Here is a 19,445-nt window from a genome sequence, read left to right as displayed (position 1 = left end):
CTGTTCTACACCGGATCTTTTATAATACAAATATGGCATCCAACCGTATTGAAGTTTTGTGAATGCTGTCAACAATCACGTAATATTAACCAAGACATTGAGAAAATAAAAATGAAAACAAAAAATAACGAGTGACAAACAGGCATCTTCCTTTAGCAGCACTGGTGGTGGTGAGGTGGCAACACGTGTATCCTCATTTATAGCTACCAGGATCTCAATGGGCTCGACACAAGCAGAGTGAGTAACGACTCACGGCTGCTGTCATGATCATGTTAAGTACTTGGTGGTAAGGAAATCAAGAGGAGTAAATTAAAAAAAGGGTCTCTTTAGGCGGATTTACACTGGTTTAGGATGGTAAGAGTGTGTACTTATGAGAGGTTGGGGGATAAGGGCATGATGCACGTCAGGGAAATGCAAAAGGATTGTGGAGATTGGGTGGATGAGTGTAAGGTTGCTTGTTCGAAGGTGCAGGATCTCAGGTAGATTTGTTTCTGAGAGGATGAGGAGCAAGTTGCTAGGTTTTGTTTTGACTGGAGAGCTGGATGCGTCGTGTGGGATATGTTTAAAAGAAGGGCAGAGCCAAAGGTAACGGGTTTGGTTGCAGGGGTGAGGTACCAAGAATTGGGTGTTGATGGAAGGAATGGATGAAGGTTGACTGCTATCAGTTGTCTGGTAAAAGGGTCTTGGACAAGATGGCCGCTAAGATATTTGTTTTTTCGGCAGAAGAGTGAGGCCGCCAAGTATACTTGTGTCTTAGCTGCAGGGGAGTGACAGGGATCCCGGTAAGGTGTATATTATGGTATGAAGGGAAGTTTTCAATGTTTCACGTCCGCGAGGAGGGCGGTGCAGGATTACAGGTTTGGGGTCTGCTTTGTGAGTGGGAACAAGAGGCCTGTTAATGGTTATTTAGCGGGGTGGAAACATGACATGAGCCATGTGCATGTCTAGGCCACTGAAGCAGCAAAGAAGCAGGTATGAGATTTGTTTGAAAGTGAGGTAGGTTGACATATGGGGTATGTTTTTGTTGTGGAGGTATGATGTTGGTTTTATGTGTGTCTGTGAGTGAAAGGGGAACAAGATACTCCGTATGGGTTGTATTTGGGGTGGTGTCAGGATGGGGAATTCATATTTAGGTGGAGGCAGCGTTTATTATTTGGGGAATACATGATCTGAAAGGTGAAAACACTGCAAATAAGGTTTACTTGACTGGGGATGGCAGGTGTGATATGTTCGGTAGGTTGAAGGCCTGACACCACATTTATTTTTGTGTTTGTGTGTTTGGAGGAGGAGTTGAAAGGAGGGAATAAAGTCAGAATATTTTGTAGCGAATACGATAATGGGAATAGGGTATAAATGAGAGTTTAAGGAAGTTGCGCCAAAATGCGGTATGATGGGATAGATTTGAGGGTGAAAGTCAGGATAGGTGTATGCCGATTTGTGAGTTGGAAAGAGGCATGACCCATGTATGGGATATGTCTGGGAGTAGAGTAGCTGTTCCAATATATGGTAAATTTGGAATATGTTTGCGGTTTGGGATATGTCTAGGGTTGCTACATTCTTCTGTATTGTCAGAACCAAGCATTATCAGTTATTGGCTGTAATTTGATAACTTAAAATAGTCTGAGAATTGTAGACATGGCACACTTCGATGAAACATATTGATCTGATGTCCATGATTGGGAACAAACAACCAGAGTTAGATGATGCGATATGCCAGTAGTTATGAGTATATATTTAGTATTTAGTAAGTAACAGGGTACCTTGCATGGGTAGAATACTAACATGTCTGTGTCATTAGAAAAGTATATCATATTTCTACCCTTTTTCACTAAATGTCCTGTTTTATGCTGGAATAGTGTTCATTGCCATCTGTTGAACAAGTGCAGATTCTAATATTACTGCTGCAGAATCTTGGCTCTCATATGATAACCATTCCCTAGTGTATCTGTTTTAAATGCTTTTAACATACGTTGTTTAACCCTGGGCGTAGTTCGCGAAGTAGCGCTACGCGTGGCTACTCAAAGTGCACTTCGCACTACGAGTACCCTGTTTGCACTGTGCAAGATGCCATTTTCAATGATTGCACAGTGCGGAAAAGTATCCGGCACTGTGCAGTCATTGAAAACTGCTTCATGCACAGTGCGAGCTGTAGTTTTCTGCCGCTCTAGTAGATTTTTACTCGAGCGGCAGCTTTCTCAACGCGGATTGGTAGTTTCTCATCGCGAGCAGTTGCGAGCATACACGACCACTCGCAATGAGAAACCTGACCTCCCCGCGTTGAGAATCTCGCCGGGTGGTTTATTTTCCACGCTCGCGATCAGCAACTTGATGTTGCTGATCGCGAACGAGGAAAAAGTTTCACCGGGATGTCATTTTGCTTGCTCGCGGTCGCCAACTTGACGTTGAGGACTGCGAGCAAGCAAAAAATGACTGCTGCACTACGCCATGCTGCGTTACGCGTGTTTGCACTGTGCTACGTGCAATTCGCGTAGTGCGAAGTAGCGCAAACTTCGCAAAACTACGCGAGCGTAGCGTAGTGCTTTGCTCAGGCCTAATGTTGTTGTTATCAGTATGTCACTTGAAAACACAATTGCATAATTTGTTATATGAAGATGATTATTCTTTTCATTAAATGCATTGAGGTGAAAAGATCCAAACAATGCAAAGCACCAATCAGAAGTTACAGTCTATGTATAACTAGGACCTACGTGCAATTTCAGACCAACCACGAGAGAAGAGAGGTCAAGTAGGCCAAGTGGGTCAAATTGGTTAAAGTTTTTACCGTCTGACTTTATTTATTTCTTGGAGCTCCCAGACTTCCATGGGGACAAGCCGAAAAGCTACAGCCCGCAAGGGCCCTTCGGGTTTGTATACATCCTCTGCGAGTTTCTGCTGAACTCATTAGGTTTATCAGCAAAAGATCTGAGCTGGAAATAGCAGGTTTCTGTAGCTGCCATGGTCATTTTGTTACTGGGTATGTTTTCCATCTCCTACTGGTCCGAGCATTTATCTTCTGACTCAGACTCTTTTTGGTTCTCAAAATCATTCAGAGGGACAAGGCTGGGAGTTGTAGCCATGTCGGTTTCTATATGGCTGAACTTGTTTGCTTCTGGGTCCCACTAAAGCTGTTTTAAGCATGACAAAAGCTCTGTATGGAGTAAATCAGGATTTCTGCCTACAGAGAGAGTGCTGTCCCTAGGGAAATCCCAGCATGTTGTTCCGACCCTCCGTAAGTGAAAAAAAATTAGTAAATCCCAAATGTCTTTAACTGCTGGGAAAGCTCCCGCTAGTCTCTCCCACTGCCTTCAGGTATTCAGAGCAAGCATCTAGGCTCCAGATCTCTCGACAGCCAGTTCGTACAGTCACTCTGTGATAGAAAACATACTTATAAAACCTAGTGTTGGCCTACTGGTTATAAGCCAGCTGATACACAAGGTGGCCCACAATCTCCTTGTCTGTAATGGTCCATCGTGGTACTACATTATGAGGGAACAAAGACCAACAATAAAAAGGCATTCAAACACATACAAACTATGACACCAAGTCCGCTACCAAACTAATGCGAGTAGACCTGGGTGAGTGTGCCCAATACCAGTGTAAATACTAGCGTTCCCAAATTACGTAGGAAACAATTGCTGCACCCTCTTTTGTTCTATCCCTCTACATTATTATTTTCTCGGTGCAAATTTTATTCCTGCTTGCAGAAGTTGGACCCAAAAGCAATTCCATGAAGAAACTAGTTGACAATTTGGAAGTAGAGGATTGCTGTACCTAGCCTGTTGTCACCTACTGAGACTCTACTGAGCATGTAGGCCCACTTTATTTCCTTTTTCAGATATTTGGCAGCTGAGCAGTCAGCTGGTGAGTTGTATTTTGCTTGTATCTGCGCTTGTGAATGATTACATGTAAAGGTGTTATACCAATTGTACATCTTCAACATCCCTACCTGCTCCTAATTGAATGTAATGAGTTATTAAATGCAATGAGGCGGACCACGGTTACCCTATGAGAGAGGGAGGCTTTGCAGTAGTAAAAAAAACTCATTTAATATTTTTGGGCCACCAGGACATGTAAAACTCAAAAGTACATGCCCAACGTTTTAAGCACACCCTTCCCTGCTCCTCTGTGTTGTCCAGGGCCAAACCTAGAGGTGATTTATATGTATTAAAAAGGAAGAACTAGGCCTGAAAAACGTTTTATTTTGCCAGGTCGAAATTGCAGTTTAAAGTGTGGACACAGGCTGCAATGACAGGCCTGGGACTTGTTTAAAAGGTGTTACTTAAGTGGATGGCAGGCTGCAGGCCCACTAGTGGCATTTACTTTACAGGCCCTGTGTACATGCAGTGACACTTTATGTAGGGACTTACAAGGAAATTTAATGTGCCAACTGGGTGTGAGCCAATTTTATTGTTTAGAGCAGAGAGCACAAGCATTTTAGCACTGGTTAGCAGTGGTAAAGTGCGCTGAGTCTTAAGGCCGACAGAAAGTAATTCAGCAAATAGTGGAGGAAAAAAGGCAAAACGTTTGTGGACGACCCTGTAGGAAGGGCAAAGTCCAACATTGCAGAATTTGATGTATTTTACTCTACTGAGCATGGTTTTATGATTTAAATAGAGCAATCTCTCTTTGAGTATCTTTCCTCCAGTCACTTTAGCTATCATTTTAAAAGACCACATAAGATGATAAAACCTTTCCTGGGGAAAACTGCAAACGTGTCCTTTTATAGTTGCATTGTATTGCCAAAAGGGTACCTTTATGTTTTTTCCTCCTTAAATGATTCAGTCTTTCGGTTTAGCATACGACCTAGCTCGTGGTGACCTCTGCCTGCAGTTAGATGAATATAGTTATTGATCCAGCTTGCACCACATTGCATGCCTTTTCTACTCAGCACAGTTGCCGTCTTTGAGGGAAACCGATAAATACAGATTTTGTTTTGCTCTCTGAGCCCGCGCCCCCCCTCTGGATCAATAATTGGTCACACAGGCCCATCTCTGTAGCCTCGAGGAGCCGGCCCGGCCTTCAGTGAATGTACAAAGTCTGCTTGCATTAAGAGAGCCGCGTGCGTGCTGCGCGTGCCCAATGAAGAGTGCATGCTTGAAAGGCTCTCTGGAGGGGCGGCGAGTCCTGCGAAGGATTCTGTCTGCAGTCTACTTATCTGAACACACTTGCTCAATATCCAGAGTCTTTGCAAAATCAACAACCAGGCGTGGAGTTCTGAAAGCCACAGTGGTTATCTGTTCCGTGGTATACTGGTGCGGCGCTGTTCAGCTCCAGACCCGGCCTTCCAGTTCAGAGGCGAACAATTGCATCGTTCAAGATTCATCTGTAGGATTTAATTTCCCATAAGGGTTATAAGTTCCTTTATACTTCTTTAAACTGCGTCACACGAAACCCGAGAGCACCAAACGTCAAGGTTTGTTTTTGAAGAGACGGATTAATGAAGGAAAATATATAAGACCACATCGAACGTAATGCTTTTCACTGCGCCACCAAGAGCACAAAAGTTCAGAGACCTGTAATGTTAACGCTAGTGCAGGTGTGGAGTGTGGGCCGCAATCACTTCATGTATTGTGTAAGGAACACGAGTCTCTTCACACTTGCCATCGCGGCTGATTTGCATGGGGCAAATGGGCCCATTCACAAAAAGTCACAAAGCTCCTTTGTTGTTGTTCAGGACTTTGTAAATATCCTTGGCTGCATGTTGCTTGTTTACGCAAAACCAGCCGCCACCTTAGATTGCCAATGTCGTTTTTTTTGTGGGTTTTGCCACAGCGTGGCAGTCAATATCAGTGCAATTTCCGACGTCTTAAAAGACGTTAGCTCAAACACAAAGGACTTTTGTGGAGAGAAATTTCTGAATACCCTTTTAGGTCCACAATACCCAGAGGAAGACAAAGTGATCTGTAAGGACTTGCCAACCAATCTCCACATCCTGTCTCTGTTTGATACACAATGGTGCGACATGCAGATGCCTATGCCCTTGGAACTACAGCAGCAGCAGGGCACAAGTCCTAAAAAAAAAAGTGGGGGGACGCTGTCACCGGAAGTGACGTCACAACAGGAATCTCATGAAAATAAGTGGGGGGACGCTGTCACCGGAAGTGACGTCACAACAGGAATCTCATGAGTATTCATATGCCTTTAGATGACGGGGCATTTCACAGCACTGCTACCCCTGGTCTGTTCCTCGATGTCCTTTGCAACCCCCCCTCCCCCCCACTCCCCCGAGGGGGTGCCCCAGTTGTACAACGAAGTGCTCAAAAGTGCACAAGATACAGAAGGACACACATTCCAAGCGTTAACCGCTAACGCCTGCTCGCTCCCCCTCCCAATCACTCCAGCCTGCACACACCTCTTAAAGTCTCCAATTACAAATATTAGCATATCTTTGGTACACAATGCTGTCCAGCTTTTGGGCAGGGGGGACGGCGTCCACCCGGAAAAACCTGGTAAAATAAGTGGGGGGACGCCGTCCACCCGCGTGGTACCCCGACTCGAGCCCTGAGCAGCAGTGAGGAGTAGGCCGTGGGTCCCTGACTGAGACTTGTTTTCATTTATTTAAAACCTTGTTCCGGGACTTGCCCTCAGCTGGTCTCTAGGAGCTATTTTCATAGTGTGCAAGGTCGAAAGTCCACGGCAAACTCACACATAAAAAGAAAAGGCAAGGCTGCAGGCATTTTCTGTCTATGTACCCAGGATCTAGAACAGCATCTGCACATCCATGAGGTCTGCCCCAAGGCGGCTCTAATTCGTAAAAATCACAATGTATTAACATTTCACAAACAGCCACCTCTTCCATCACTCGTTAGCTTAATGCTAGACTTTCACCATGTACAGCCCTCCACTACCTTTTGCTAGATTCACACTTGTTAGAAATGGGGTTTCTGGTCGGCTAGGGTTTGCACCTAAGCCAGGCATAACCCACCACTTTAGTCAGGGTAAGGGAGTTACACACCCAAGATAACCCCTGCTCACTCCTTGGTAGCTTGGCAGAACAGTCAGGCTTACCACAGAGGCAATGTGTAAAGCGTTTGCGCAACACACACACAGCAGTGACACACTAGACACACCACAAATAGAAACTCCACGCTAGGTTATATAAAAAATATCCTTAATATACACAAAGCACATTAGCCGCAAAGACCACTTAAATCACTGTGCCACTGGGCACTAGTCACGACCTTACATAGGACATTAGTCCCTTTTGCCAGCTAGGCAATTGTCATACACAGTTAGTGCCAACACGGCAGTACTTATCAGTTGCATGAGTCATAAACATATTAAAAAAAATACTGGGCATAGTATACAGTTTCTGAACATAATACTGAATATGTTCTCTTCACAAGAACTCAAACGTCATCCATCATGTCATTAGGGCATATACAAATCAACTGAGTGCTAGTATCAGGGCATACCAATATAGCCATTAGGACACACATAATTCACCAGATATCCTTGTGCTGCTAATATAATGTAGGGCCTGGGGGCCTCTGCGCCTATTTTGGTGGTACTCTGGAAGTGCAACAAATTTTCCCAGTGGGGACCTCAGTCGAGGCTCCACCTGCAATGCCCATTCATAGAAAGAATACCCCCTTGGTATGGAAAAAAAAGCAACAGCTACCAGCGATTGCGTGGTGCATCTGCGGTCACACAGAACATGTAGGAGACCTATCCCGGTCTCGTATGCCCAATCCTCGACTTGGCCTGCCCACCTAGGTAGTGAGCCCGGGAGGGATTCTGAAACAACAGAAGGCCAGGCAGGACCTCTGTGGAGGATTCCCGCCCGCTTGGCTGATGGCCGGAAGAACACCACAATACTTCCTTAAGGTGGATGGAAGCATCCCGACCTCCGGCGGCCTCCCTTCTTACCCGGTTGGAACTCACTGGCATCTCCCTGGCTGCAGGAGGTGCAAGGATCCTTTCCTTTGAACGTCCTATTCTACTCCAACGCAGGCAGGGCCGGGCTGAGCTCCCTCCTAGGCCTACGTGGTGTTTGCTTCAGCACTGGCTACTTGCACAGCCTTGTTCGTGCCTTTCTTCCTCTACTCTCAACACTTGGGTTGCTCCGGCAATCCCTGGGCGGGGCTAGCTTCTTGGCGGCTTCCTTTCTGCTGTGGCAACCGGTGAGGCTCCTACAGTGCGGCATTTACCATTGCACGGTTAAATAGGAGCGTTTCAGGGTGGAGGGAAAAATGTGCGCCAGTCACTTTCTCCAAGAGCAGGAATAGCATTGCTTACCACATGCTGGGTGCTTCTTTAAGTACTCCCTCAGCTGGAAGTTAAAATAATGTGCTCCCCAGGCACTTTGCAAAGATAAAGCACTCCTAGCACCTTTTTAAATAGAAGGGGTGAAGGACAGTCCAATCCTTGGAGATTCTTCACAAGCAGGATACCACAGCAGGGCAAAAAGATTCAGGCCTTTTCCTCCACCACAGAGAGAAGCAGGCCATCCCACCCCTCACTCAGAAAAATTAGCGCTGCTCACACAGTTCTTCAGCTTTTCTTCTTGGCAGGGCCCTCTGGATACTTTAAGCAATCTAAAGTCCTGGGGTTTTAGTTGAAATACCTATACCCCAGATTGTCATTTTTCTCTTTGCTGTATGGGACTTTGAATCCAGTCCAAACCAGTCCTGTTCTCCTTGGTGCAGCATGACCACAGGGGCCGGAGACAGCATTGTGAAAAAGGAGACAGCCTATTCAGGTGCAAGCGAAACTCCTCCCACCACTCTATATGTTCACCAGTTCTATTCAGGCCAGCAATGAGTCACTCAGGCAAGGCAGGGCACACCTCAACCCAATAGTGACTGTCTAGAGTAAATGCTCATCCCAGCTCCTATCACACAAACACCAGATGCTGAATACACAAACAGCCAGAGGCACACAAAATGGTCAATTAAGAAAATGCCCACTTTATAAAAGTGGCATTTTCAAACACAGAATTAAACAAGCATTTGCAATGCAATAGGTCTCGCATTTGCAAAAGTTTAAGCTGTTGGCATTGTTCATGACAATGCCTTTTTTAAGCTATTTTATAAAACAAACACATAATGGCATTTATTTATCATTTACAAAGCCAATAGCTAGTGTTGCATTATTATTAGCAATGCCAGCTGCTCACACTTTTATAATGCGAGACCTATTGCATTGCAAATGCTTGTTAAATTTCAGGTCTGAAAATGACACTTTTTAACTTAACCAATCTGTACCTCTGCATGTCCCAAGAATACACGTCTGGGTTGGATGACAATTGGGCTTCGTGAATTCTCTCTAGACAGTCACACATAAAGGGAGCTGAGGTGTGCTTTGCATATCCTGATTGCCCATCACCAGGCTGATAAGCCTTCCTGAGCTAAAGTGGTGAGAGTGGCCGACGGCTGCACCTGAACATCCTGCTTTCTAAAGTTTCTCCAAGGTCTTCAGTTGAGCTTCCCTCCTGTTGGAAGTCTCAGGGCCATCAAAGACTTCACCTGTAACACCTAGGCTCCTCTGCTGAGAGCCCTACTTGCCAAGTGGGGTCAAATCCAGTTCCTGGGCCCATGGAAGTGTTTCAGTGCTGCCAGAAGAACTAGACAACATGCGATTCAGAACTTGCACCTGTCTGCAACTCTGACACGTGCCGCTGTCTGCACCAAAGCGGTGGTTTCCACTCGACGCAATGACTGCAACTTACAACACAGGCTTCGACAGCGCTGCAGTGCTTTTAAACGACTGCCACTGCTGGAGTCCTGAGCACCGTGCCACCAACGTCTGACGTACCACTCCCCCGTGGCCCAGTGGTTTGACGTAGACGCCATGAAATCGAAGCCTCACGGCTTGACCAGCAACACCTCGACGCCGCACAGCAGTAAGGAACAGAGTGTTTCTCGGCAACTGCTGCATCACCTCCTCTGTGCCCTGCAACATTCCCAGGCATCAGTGACTCTGCACCGCTGCATCACTTGCTTCAGTACGGCCTCACCGACTTACTGCAATGCACTATCCTTAAGTGCTGACATTCCAACAACCTTCTAAACAAGTGTGGAGTACTTTTATGGTGTTTTCAGCGTGTTACTGTGTGTGTGTGTAAATACTTTACATATGGCCTCTGTGGATACGCCGGACTGCTCTTGCCAAGCTACCAAGGGGGTGAGAACAGGTTATTCTTATTTTGTAACTGACCCAGACTAGGATTGTGGCTCCCTACTTTGACTGGGTGAAAACCACTGCCAACTAGAGACCCCATGTCTAACACTCGCTCAAAGGGATCAAAGTTACTGAAAAAGTGGCAACATAAGTTGCCATACCATGGAAGGCCCTCTGCAAAGGTTGACTAGTCCACTTTTTCCCATACTTAACCTGTGTAAGTAAACATGACAAAATAAGAAGTAATAGCATACATGCCAATAGACCCGATTCAAGCAGGAGACTACCGATTTTTCAAGCCAATAATGGCTTCATTTTAGCTGTCTCCTGCCGGAAATTGTATTTTCTACAATAGAAGTCAAGGGGGAATTTTCATTCTCCCGATTTTTTATTTTACATCTCCCACGTCCCTGTCCTAAAATATTGGCATGTATGTAATGGGCACAATATGCTTATACTTTTTTTGTCTTGTAGCATAATTTAGTAAATTATGCCACATAATTTGGTCCTTCCCCGTCACATAATTCCAGTGGCCCTAGGTAGAATTTAAGGACAAAGGCTTTTCTGAACGGGTTACGAATGCCAACTTTTAGCCCACGTTATTTTTCATGCCATTTACTTTCACAACCATTTAAGTTTTTCAAATGCTCAGCATACCAAAGTTTATAGGGGACCAGGCGACCCTGATTTGCTGGTCATGTCCGTTTTGTTCAACATCTGTCCAAGCAGATTTCAGAATATTAACACATCCGGTTTTCAGACGACTGAACACAGGAGGCAAGTTTACATGTGTTCCGATACTTACTTCATTGGTTAGCTGCCCTTAACAGAAAACTATTTAATTAGCACAGATGATGTTGTGAGCATATAATGGCCCCTTAGTACCTCATTGCCTGTATTTTCTGTTTATTGCACTGTTAATTAAGCATTTCCATGTCGCCCATCGATGCAAATAGTAGTCCTATTTCTATGTTTGTGAGAAGTCCTCGGTTTTGGTTTTTAAAAAATCTAGTCGCCCTCGAAGTGCCTGCAGTTGGTTGCAGTTTCGCTTTCTACATTATCACAGTATTCAAGTCCGGGGTGCTAGGGCACTACTAGCTAATAACATAATAAATACAACGCCGTTAATTGTTAAAAGTGCTAATTTGCGACTGGCAGAGACAGTTGTCCGCTTTGGCGAAAATATGCTCTTATAGTAAGGTATCATGTTAGAAAAAACAATCCTAAAACACTATAAATCATTATGAGCTATTTTACTCCCCAAAAGTCTTGTTTAAAATAATTAACACAGTTGTTAAGGTGGTTTGAAAAGCACCTTTCTAAATGTGACTAAATGGACAACTCGGAGACAATGACGCGTTAAAAAGCACAACCCAGCGAGACACAATCTAGTATTTAATAATGCAATCAGCAGAAACGGGAAGTGCAACTCTGGTGCACAATCACACCACCAGTCTCGCTGCAGTCCGGAAGAAGTCCGCCATGACACAAAGGGTGTACGACAGCTACTGCAATGACCCCTGAGGCCGGGAAGAGCGCCTTAAGTGTTCCAGCTGAGCTGGCTTGAACTATCACAGTACATGAAAATACATACTTGCTTTGAATACTGCTTGTAACTAAACGAGATGACTAGAAAATTGATGTAGGCAAAGTATTATATACCCGCCGTACGCGTGGAACGCACAGCATTGTTCTTTGCAAAATTTATTTTTACTTTAAATTCGTTTGTATAGAGGTAACATGGGTCCGTCCAATGTGCCCCTACCCCTCTCCATGCCGCCTATAAGCTCGAAAATGGAGTCCGTTGGAAAGGGAGGGGGAGAAAAGAGGTCAAATCAGGTTTGGGGTAACCACGAAACAGATTTGTTGTTTAATTCAAACAATCTTGGGAAAGAAAACAAAAACATACCAATTGAAAGAACGGTGCGGCATTTAGAGCGTGGATCGAGTGCTTGTTTATTGCTTGAGGTTACAACGAAAAATAAACTAAGATAACTGTAGGGGACTGCTTGAAACGCCATGCAAAATAATTAGCGAAAATAATTAATACGTCAAGCCCACCCGTGGTGCGTTATTTTATAAATGAAAATAACTGCAGGTTCGGCTAGGCCACGGAAGAGGCGGGGTTGAAAAGCGGGAGGGGTGAAGAAAACAACTGAAACTATTAAAAGGGGTATACTGTAAAAGAATAAAAGGTGTCGCTCGCAAGAGGGGAGGGGGTCGGGTCGTCTCTATTTAATCGGTTCCTACAGCAGAGTGGGCCTCGGGCTGTATCTTCCTTTACGTTAAGAGGCGGGAACAGCAGCTTGTGTGCAGCAGAGGGGATGGCGCCCTCCATTCGGACCTCCTTGGGGAGGCCAGTTCACATAACCCGCTTCTGCATCAAACACAACATACTGCTAATGTGTGCGTAAAATATCACGGCCTTGAAACGATATGACAAAAACTATTAAAGCACACACATGTTCACGCATTTGCAATCACATCTTATTGTGGAGGAAGCGACGTACTCAAAGCAGCTAAGCATGTCATGCATTGGCTAAACACATACCCCAGTTTTCGTTTCTGAAGAAGAGCATTTGCTCGTTTTTGGTAAAGAACCAAAGTTATTTATATCTGGCCCAGTGGACATGGTCTACTGTTGTGAGCACAGCATCCGGTGAGTTCTTCTTTTACTTACAGGCTAAGTAGACGCTGCACCTTATCCGTCTGAACCCTTCCTCGTCCTTTTCTTTCCTTGTTCTCTGTTTAGATTGCAGGCAGCTCGGGTAGTAGGAGGCGGTAGTGAAATGGCGGGCAAAGGAAAGGGGAGGGAATATAGGTGGAAGGGGCTGCCCCTGCGAGTACAGCGGTTTTAACAGGCCAGTCCATTTCATACGTAGGGAAATTACCAGTTCCCTATTTTATTTGGTAAATGTATAGCGCCATTTAGTGCGAACGTTTAACATGAATTGTTCACTGGAATGCAAAGTATCATGACTTCAGAACTCCGCAACTCCCAAATAAACTTATACGAAGACGAGAATAAACACATTTTTAAAGCGAGCTGCAGCTAATGTAGACACCTGACCAATATTTTATCGGCATGTCTAATGTTTGTGTCTAAGAACGTAGAATACATTGAAAACAAGCATTCGCCGCAAAAAAAAAAAAAAAAGACAAGCCCAGTGGAGCGTGGCGCGCGCGCGCTTGGTTGCGGGGGAGCAAACCCTTTGAAGTGCTCCCAAAAAGCAGAGTGCATAGCGGCACCAAGCGCGTGATTGTGCGCGTGCTAGCAATGCAATCCGCTTTTTGGGAGCACTTTAAAATGCCCTTTTACAATAGTCTCGCTTTGCGATCGCTTACGCGATAGCAAGGCGAGACCTAAAAACCACCTTCCCCAAAAGGTGTTTTAATTAATTCTGAGTTCAGAGAGCCTAAACTCAATTTTTTTATGTCGCCCCTATTGCAAGTTACACTTGTAAAAATGTTACAGTGTCACCCCAATGATAAGCCTATGGGACAAGCAGCCTTTCAATAGTGAAAAACGAAATGCGAAGTATCTCACTATCAGGACATGTCACACGCACTAGTATATGTCCTACCTTTCACGTAAACTGCACCCTGCCCATGTTCGTACATTGGGCCTACCTTAGGGGTGCCTTACAAGTAAGGAAAGGGAAGGTTTGGGCCTGGCAAGTGGATGCACTTGCCAGGACAACATGGCAGTTCACAACTGCGCGCACAGACACTACAGTGATGGGTCTGAGACACATTTACAGAGCTACTAATATGGGTGGCACAATCAGTGCTGCAAACCCACCAGTAGCATTTGATTTACAGGCCTTGGCACACACCGTGCACCCTACTAAGAACTTATCAGTGAATCAAATATGCCAATCATGGATAACCAAACATTGTCACAATTTACACAGAGAGCATATGCACTTTCGCACTGATCAGCAGTGGTAAAGTGCCCAGAATCCTATAGCCAACAAAAACAGGGTCCGAAAAATAGGAGGCAAAAGGAAAAAAGTTTGGGGATAAACCTGTCAAAAGGGCCAGGTCTAACAGTGCTGTGGAAATAACACATGCATACCATACACATATATATATACAAGGGAATTGGTTTGTACCATTTAGGAATATTGGATTTCAACATCAATATTTGATTAACTGTGACACTGTGATTATTGTATGTAGCGAATATCAGCCAGAATGAGGTGGTGAAGAGCATAAAGATTAGTGGGTCTTTGACTGGAATAGATAGTCTTTATTTTTTATTTGGCTGATTCGTGAAATCTCACCGACAGTTTTGGACACTTTTGGTATTTCTAGACTTCTTTGAAGACAAACATCTGGACAGTTGCATAGGTACTCTTAGGTTGTCCACATTTCTTAGGACTCCTGAAACAACTTGTGTTTGTGGCGATTGATACTAAAAAATGGGTTCTGGTATTCATTCTGATACTCTCAAAAAGCAGGATGGTGGATAGTGTACTTGAGAGTTGGACACTCATGGTGGAAGGAGCTCACTTCAGGGCAACAGAGCCTAGCCAACATCAAAAAAGCTGTTGACATTTTGAAACCGTTAGATTGTGGCACTATCGTATTGTTGCAAACCTACTCATATTCCACATGCTGCCCTGGACACCGCTTTGCTGTATGGTAGCATGATTGTTTAATGACTACTTGTGATAGTCACATTTTGTGACTTCACTGGGTCTATCCTTTTTTAACAAAAAGAGTTTATTACCAGGAGTTATCCAAAAAGTCTAAATGTTCTTAAAACTAAAGCCAAAGGAATAGCAAGAGTTATACTCTCTGGCCTTCCAGTTTTCCAGACCCTCAAGCTGTAGCTCGTCACCAATATATTCACAGCCAGGTCACTGGACCTGCCTCCATAAAGTTTCACACATTTTCTGAACTCCACAGCTCTGACACCCGAGAAACAACAGCTATGACCAGGCAGCAATTGTCAGACACCTCTCCTATTTGTCATATTTTACAACAGTGAGCCATGAAATAGATGTTCTAGTTTCTTGCTCTAATGAGCAGCATTATCCCAACCCTGGTGCCTTCCATGCCGGAAGCGCAGATGGTATCCCAGTTTCTACTACACACAGCAGCTTCTGAGCTCCTACTCCACTCTCTCCCCTGCATGTTAACACTTGAACCCCGTGATTAGCCAAAGTCGACCTCAAACAAGAAATTATTATTGATACCCAGTTTGAATAACATATCTCTATTAAAGGTTTTTTTTAGAATAAAAAATACCTCTAACAATGAATTCTCTGCAACCTGTTCGAATTACAGGTAAGTATTAAAGGTTGTTTCTTTTCCTGGTACAGGAAAAGGTTCAACCCCAAACCATATATTGGGGCTGTTTATACTCGATGGACAAGCATGTTGCTACTTTATTGCCTGAATGCACCTATCATTAACAGAAAGCTGACTAGTTATCTGTGTACATTGTCAGTGTGTCATGCTCCCACAAAAACAAAATCATTTACTTTCCAGTATCCTGCGCATCAGCTGCCATGCCTTCCTTGATTTGACATTCATATACCAGAAGCAGCTGCTCATGGATCTGGATGGTGGGGTGGGTAAGATGGTTGGGTGAGGGTGGGTGAGACTTCGACGAAAAAAACCAATTACCTGTAATGGCTAGCTATCACATCTCCTTCGTCCTCCGTCATCTTCCTTCTTCCTGCAGTCCTGGCCGGCACCCAGGCTCCCAAGCTCCCCTGAGCCAATCACAGCACTGCAATGCAGCTTTGTGGTTGGTCTGAGCGCCGTGGTTCAGCGCTCAGATGGGGAATGGGAGGCTGGGCATGTTCCTCACCAGGCTGTGTAATGCAGCCTGGTAGGGAAGATGCAAAGTGCGCATGACTGTTTGGCAGGCCCCATAGGGCCTGCAGTCCTGCGCACTTAGGGAGTGTAAACCACTCTTCCCTCTGCTCTGGTCAGCCCTGCCCCACCTCAAGAGCCACTGACTGCAATAGGAAAACTAAAATGATAATAACAATAGTTATCATTTTATTTTTCCTTTGGTTCAATGTGGCGACGCACCTCTGCCTTAGCAGAGGAGCTACCACTGATACTCCTTAAATCTCCCAGTGTTCTGGAAAGAAATCTGGACTCAATATTAAGAGTTGTGTCCTTCATCCCCTTCCACTCTAATATCTACATGTTTGCTCTCACATTGAAAAATCTCAATTCAACAGGGAGTCATCATCTAGATTGAATTCTTCAACAGCTTCATTGTCAGTCTCTTTCAATCCTCTTTCTCCCCTCTGGACAAAATGATCAACTTTACAACCCATGCATTTTTCAACCTCTCTAAATTCCACAATATTTCCAGTTTTTCATGGAACCACCATGATTTTCTGGCAATTAGTGAAACTCAATGCCTCTAAGAAACTCCCAATCCTTGTCTTTAAGGTGGTATACAGCAGCTCATTCCTGATCTCATAGAACTTGTCCTGCTAGTTTCAAACATTGGATTGTCCTACACACAAAACACCCTGAACGCCATTAAGATTCTTTTGAAATATTGTCACTCTTTCTTTGGAGTACCATATCCACCAATCTTCAGGCTGAGCACGCCTATTCAAGTACTCACTCAAGGTCTTCATTTCTGTTCTTCAGTGCACGTGAAGTTTTCCGGAGTCCACCCCTTCCTATTCCCGGGATTCCAACATTGACAAACTGTACTTTCTGGGCAAATAAAAGAAATGCAAAAAAATTGCTTGCAATGTTCTGTTTCTGAATTTTAACAAGACACTTCAAGATTCTTCACCAAATAACCTGTTATCACTCTGATTTTTTTGCCTTATAAAGATGGTTTGCATTGTTTTTGGATTGAATGCATATGACTTCAATGGAAGGAAATGCAAATGCAATTTTATCGTTTATTTTTTTGCTGTTTTGATTTATCACCTTGATCTTCTTTTAGGTACACAGCAAAAGCTGTCTCCATTTGCCATTTGATTGAAAGGTGTTGATGCATTTTCTCTCGGAGTGACATTGTTAGTCTCTTGTTCAGGAACATGAATAATTTTGAGCCAATTCTGTCTGTGTCACTCGGTTTCTATGTGTTCTCGCTCTTCTGCTTGAGCTTTGTTACTGCTGTCGAGTCTTAGACAAGTGTCTTTGCACAGGCGCACTTAGAGTGGTTTCAAAGGCCTCATGCACACACTAATTATCGCTTAGTCACTTCTGTGAAGAGGAGTTAATAAGCCATTGAAAAGAATAGAAGCAGAACAGGCTGATGGGATGGTTGAGTGGTGCATCCGCTTCTGACATCTACTGTGATTTTCAGGTTAGTAGATTGAATCCTAGCAAGCCAGCTCAGCCTTCCCTTCTTCTGAAGTTAGAACATCTGGCACCATTAAATTGGATAACACCTCTTAATTACAGGGCCTGGAAATGGCAGGCAAGCTGTATACAAAAAGACATTATTATTATAGGAGAGAAAATGAAGAAAGCTTTGGGCAGAACTCACACTAATAAAGGAAATATGATAATAGCTGTGGATTAACGTTACAATGAACTTACTGGAAATGTGTCAAACCTAAACTGGTATATATGACTTCTGTAAGGAGCTCTGAGGAAGTACAATACGGATCAGTTCATGCAAATTAATTTGTTGAGTTGGGCAAAGAGGATTTTGCCATTACATTGAAAGACATTGTAATGTTTTGGTTTAAGCTAAGATTAAATACTGTCTAATATTTTGATGTTACCTCACCTGTTATGTTCTGCGGATGCCTATTTTTTGTTTTGTTTATTTATCACAGTCATGTATTTGGCCACATTTGTGTGATTATGCGTTCATGAGTTTCTCCAATGGCCCATGCTGCTGTCTTCACTTTTCAATGTCACTTTCAAACCTCTAGAGAAAGAGGATCTGCATATTTTTATCCTAACTCCTCTTTTCCCTGTTCCTCACATAATGCTTCTTACTGAGGCCAATCCTCTAGAGGCTGACAGGAAACCTTTGTCCTCCAGTACTCCAGTACTCCTTACTTCCTCGAAAATTGTAGGTCAGTCGATCATTTTGAGAGTTGCTAATCGTTCAATAAAACGAACTGGAGCATTTAAAGAGAGAGAAAAGTATTTCTCTCTTTTGAAACGACAGCCTTGTTTTCAAAGAGAAAGCAACAGATTAAGAACATTTCCGTTATAAAAAAATAAATGCTTCCAGTAGACAGAGAAAGGGTGAATGTTTTTTCAAAATGTCACATTAATCCCTTATGCGTTAAAGCTGCATGGCAAGTTTTGCAAATACAAAATAAAGTATGAGTTACATGTATAAGGTATGCATCTTGAGAGGCAAGATAACTAAACACAAAAATTATAATTTTTAAGCATTTCCAAATATATATATATTCACTTAAAAAACCATAGGTTTCACATATGTTATAGTTAGCTGTACATTTCACTCGTAAAAAACCAATGAAATTCCACGTTATAGTTAGATCAGGTAACTATAACTTGCGCGCCCACAATAAACTGCTGATGACGTCACATAGTACATCACTCATGACATGGTCAGTGACATCACTCATGACATCAATGATGACATCTGAAATTACACATTGTGGATTGCGGTCGCGCAAGTTATAGTTACCTGATCTAACTATAACGTGGAATTTCATTGGTTTTTTACGAGTGAAATGTACAGCTAACTATAACATGTGTGAAACCTATGGTTTTTTAATTGAATTTGCAAGGTTTTGTAAATGATAATTCCTAACTATAACGTGTGTGAAACCTATGGTTTTTTAAGTGAATTTGTACGGTTTTTTAAATGCTAAGTTATGTATTTATTTTTTATTTTTTTTTCTGCTTTTTCACTATGTGCACACCCCGCGCGCACGGTGCGCTTCGCGCATCGTGCGCACGCTGTGGCCGCTCGGTGCGCTTTGCACACCGAGCGCCCACATTGCGCAGTCCATGCCGTGCACGCCTCGCCTTTTTTTACGCAGTAACATTTGTTTTTTTCTCCCTTGTAGGTCCTTGAATTTATTTAATAAATGTGATTGTTACTTCTTTATTTTTTTTTTTTATTTTTTTTTTTGCCGTGCGCGTATGGTAAGCTTACCGTACGCGTACCCCGCGATTTTTTTTTAAAATTATTAAATTTATTTTTTGTAGTTTTGGGTCCTTCTTGGACCCCCTGACAAACACTAGGGGGTCTGCAACTGTCTTCGTTGCACCCGTTTCACGTTCCCCACCTTTGTTTCTCAGTGCGAGAGACATAAAATGGCGGCCGACACTTCCTGATTTCGACCGATTCGAATGTTTACAGTCATGTAACCACCAATCAGAATTGAGCT

The 19,445-nt window shown here is 43.7% G+C and overlaps 1 protein-coding gene across 1 annotated transcript in view; it reads left to right on the top strand.

The window, feature by feature from the left end:
• EDIL3 (EGF like and discoidin domains 3) overlaps positions 1 to 19,445 on the top strand; it is a 1,529,327-nt gene that overhangs the window by 1,430,469 nt on the left and 79,413 nt on the right. The gene's annotated exons all lie outside the window — the stretch shown is intronic.

The sequence above is a fragment of the Triturus cristatus genome, chromosome 2_1 (genome assembly GCF_964204655.1).
Source record: "Triturus cristatus chromosome 2_1, aTriCri1.1, whole genome shotgun sequence".
NCBI lineage: Eukaryota > Metazoa > Chordata > Amphibia > Caudata > Salamandridae > Triturus > Triturus cristatus.
The sequence above is the reverse complement of the archived record's forward strand: the minus strand, read 5'-3'. Positions and strand labels throughout refer to the sequence as shown.